We start from the raw sequence: 4599 nt of genomic DNA, 5'->3' as shown, positions 1-4599 counted from the left end.
CACACAAAGAGATCAGGGGGCAGGCATCCCATAATATCCCCCCCCCCCCCTTCCTCCTCCTCCACCACACATACACACACTTCAGTCACCCCTCCCCCACTCTGCATAGTTACCTTGCAACGTACAGACCATAATAGTCAACTCACCCCCTCCCTCTCCTACAGTCTCTTCCCCATTCCTCCATGCACCCCCCCACCCCCCCACTGCACCTCCACCCCCTCCCATAGCAACCGTGGTTACCGTGGAGACGCTCACCCCCCCCCCCCCCTCCCACCCCCGTGCGGCATCCCATAATAGTAATGAGCGCAGTCACTGACATCCCTCAATAAGCATAACTCCAAAAAGAGAGAGAGCGAGAGAGAGAGAGAGAGATAGGAGAAAGGAGGGGAGGAAAAAAAGAAAAAGAAAGAAAAGCCGTCACATGACAACTGCGTGCGCCACATCACTCTTTACTTGAGTGTGCACGTGTGCATGTGTGCACGTTTGCATGTATGCATGCATGCACAGCCACAGTCCTGTATGCGAGTCCGGCTGCACGGGATGCTGAGTACTTTTACTTTACTTTTTGTATTTTGTTTAAAGCACCTTAAGGAGGGTGGGTGTGTGTGTGTGGGGTGGGGTGGGGGGGGGGGAGAGGGGGGGGGAGGGTGTAACCAAAAGTTGGGTGACCCTGGTGTCACCCCACGACATGAGGCGTCATCATAAGGATTATGACTCACCGCGAATGTTATCTCGTGAAGCGCACCTGAAGGCCGGAGAAGGTGAACTGACTGGAAGGGGAGGAGGGGGGGGGGGGGGTATATATATATATATTTTTACAAGCAGATCAGGTGTGAGGGGTTAACGGAGTCAGGCTGTATGCAAACGGGCCCTGCAGGGTGAAGGTCACAAAGGTCAAACTGTAGCCCCCCTACCCACCCCCGACCCCCATCAAAACAAGAAACAGGGAGCCCAGAAGTACAAGAGCCAAGCCAACAGCTGAGTTAAGCTGTCTACTACACACACCTACACACACACACACACACACACACACACACACACACACACACACACACACACACACTTGCTCCACAGGCCGCTTTGGAAATGCATTGCAGTCAATGGTGGGAAAAACGTCTGGGTCCTAGACAGTTATTTCTTTCCCACCATTAACCGACATTTAGACTGTGGAGCAAAAAACGGTTTAGTGCTGAGTGTGGTGTTTCATGTGTGTGTGTGTGTGTGTGTGTGTGTGTGTGTGTGTAGGTGTGTGTGTGGGTGTGTGTGGGGGTGGGGGTGGGGGGGGGGGGGGGTACATGTCAGCTGACATGTGAGCTCTGTATTTTTATTTATTTTTCAGGAAGGGGGGGTATCAGAATGAGTTGTGCGTTGTGATTATTGTCGTTGTTGTTGTTGTTGTTGTTGTTCTGCCGATGCTGCCCACAAGTGTGCAAAAATAACCAAGCCGTTTGAGCTGTCAGAGGACAAGATAGAGCCAGAAGTCTGTGGACGTGAACTTAAAACAGCGCTGGCCCTTTAAGAAGACAACGTGAAAACCGACACCGTTGCAGAGGATGAACCTGATTGGCTCAGCCGTCTCACTGCGGGGAGATTATGAAAAAAATGCATATATATATAATATATATATAATTAAAAAAATTAACGAATCAAACATTTTTATTTTTATTTTTTTTAAACTATGACGTACAACATGTGACATAAAGATCTGTACAAGAACAATTATATTTCTTACAAAGTTTTTCGGTTACCTTTTGCTCCCCCGAACCCCGGTGCGGGGGGGGGGGGGGGGGGGGGGGGGGGGGGGGGGGGGGGGGGGGGGGGGGGGGTTAGTTGTGCCAGCTGCCATTGAAAAACAAAAAAATGTTCGTCCGAGTCAATAAATAATTTTTGTTTGTTTGTTTATTTGTTTGTTTGTTTGTTTGCGCAGGACGTCCCGTGTCTGGCTGTTTTAATTCCACTTTCTAGCGTTGAAACCTTCGACCAAAGAGAGAGTCACCGAATACGTTTATATATATATATTTTCTTTTATTCCAGACTCATGAGTCCATAAAGCAATAAATAAATTATACATTACAAAGACAAGAATTTGACTCGCGTAAACATCGTGTTTCCGTTTTGGGAATGTTTGATGCATCCACAAGTTTTAGCGAGAAAATAAAGGATTAAATGTGTCGTGGAAGCGGACCGGACTGGACTGGACTGGACTAGACTACACTGGACTGGACCACACCGGACTGGAATTAACTGGACTAGACTACATTGGACTTGACAGGACTAGATTGCACTGGACTAGACCACACCGGACTGGACTAGACTGGACTGGACTGGATTGGACTACACTGGACTTGACAGGACTGGACTAGACTACACTGGACTTGACAGGACTAGATTGCACTGGACTAGACTACACTGGACTGGACCACACCAGACTAGACTGGACCAGACTGGACTGGACTAGACTAGACTGGACAGGACTGGACTAGATTGCACTGGACTGGACCACACCAGACTAGACTGGACCAGACTGGACTGGACTAGACTACACTGGACTGGACCACACCAGACTAGACTGGACCAGACTGGACTGGACTAGACTAGACTGGACAGGACTGGACTAGACTACACTGGACTTGACAGGACTAGATTGCACTGGACTGGACCACACCAGACTAGACTGGACCAGACTGGACTGGACTAGACTACACTGGACTGGACCACACCAGACTAGACTGGACTGGACTGGACTGGACTGGACTAGACTAGACTGGACTGGACTAGACTGTGTGGATGCAGGCCGAGTCTTTGTCCACCAGCCTAGAACATAATTGTACGATACCTGTCGTAAAGGGGGGGGACCCAACAGCTGCTGGTCATTTCCCAGGGTGCATTAGTCAGTCGTTATGAACGGCTTATTGTGCAGAAAAAGAAGAAGAAGAAAAAAGGTGACATTTCTTCCCGTCTACCTGTGAAAATGTGGACAATTTGTTTTCCCGGTGTGAGGTTTGTTTTTGTTTTTAATCCGGTGCGGGTTCATTAATCTGCAGGTGAAATGATTCACGTCAGCACATTGTTGCAGCGCCCCGAACACTTTGGCTTTTAACCCTCTTCAAGCTGTCTCCCTTCTGGCTGAAGCCCCCCCCCCCCCCCCCCCTCCTCTGACTCATCTCTTTCCTTCTCTTCTTCTGGTCTTTTTTTCTTTGTCCCACGGTGCTCTTCCTCTCCGTATCACGGCGGCCCACACAAAGAACGACTTAAAAACAACAACTTCTCTTGTCTTTCTTTTTCTACGCATTTCTTCCTCTCCCTCCCCTCCTCCCCCCATCTCCTCCTCCCCTCCCCCACACTTCTCCTTTTTCCTTGACTATGGACACAGTGTTCATGTGTGCATTTAGGGGGGGGGGGGGTAACATCCTATAATCACCAATCAGAGGCATACTAGGGGCAGTTGTCATAGAAACCTCGTGCACGGCTCTTGAGGCCCCTCCCATTCCCCCCACCCCCCACCCCCAACACTCACTTGCATATCACGAAATGATAATAATATAATTTCTGAGGCAAAAAGGAAAAAATGGAGGACGGGAGGTGTGTGTGTGTGTGTGTGTGTGTGTGGGCGGGGGGGGGGGGGGGGGATTATAGACCATAATAGTCCTCCTGTGCGGCTGGTCGCTATAGAGATAAACAGAGGGGTGGCGGTGGTGGAGGAGGGTTACAGGCGGGGTCAGATGATCATGTAAGTCAAAATGCATACCATAATACTTCTTGACTCCCCCCCCCTCCTTCCCTCCCCCGCTACAGGACACTCGCTCTGAAGCCGCAAAAGTGAAAATTTGGTTTTGATCCGACCCAACATGTCTGCCACGCGGAGATAACACACTGACAGATGGAGGGGACAAGAAACACACACACACACACACACACACACACACACAAACAAACACAAACACACGCACACAAATATATAAAAAGAAGCGGAATATTGTTACGTCTGCATTTCCTCGGGATGTCCCGATGACGGCTGGAGGTCTCCCGTCTCCCATTTTTTCTTTCTTTATATATTACGATCACTGTGGTAAAAAAAAGGATAATAATTGTTTTTAATCAAGCGACCCATTGTCTGTCACAAAGAACAATTCCAATAAAGTTTATTCAAAACCTCGAGGAACCTGTCAAAGAAAGAGGAGAGAAACGACTGCTTGCTTTGTAAATTTGATGTATTTAAATTTGATGTACTTTGTGTTGTTACTTCCCCGTATTTACTTGTACTTTATTTATATACTATATAAATATATATACTAAATATATACTTATTTATGTCCTTTTATTGCTGCAGCGCCACCCCCCCCCCCCCCCCCCCAAAAAAAAAATGGCGGCTAGAGGGGAAAGTCTTTGGTGTTCATCCTCAGGAAACAAAGAGCACCTACATCGAGATATTTACTCACTCCGGCTTTTCCAGATGTGAAGATTTTCTATGTTTGGGACAAAAGGCGAGAGCGCCTCCTGTCCGTCCTGCAGACGCACGGCAGGGCCCAAAAGCCCACATCTAGCCGTGGCTAAACATCTGACTCCACTGGATCTCAAAAGAGGCTTTTATTCAGCACA

This window comes from Cyclopterus lumpus, chromosome 11, assembly GCF_009769545.1.
Source record: "Cyclopterus lumpus isolate fCycLum1 chromosome 11, fCycLum1.pri, whole genome shotgun sequence".
NCBI classification, from domain to species: domain Eukaryota; kingdom Metazoa; phylum Chordata; class Actinopteri; order Perciformes; family Cyclopteridae; genus Cyclopterus; species Cyclopterus lumpus.
This window is presented reverse-complemented; position numbering follows the sequence as displayed.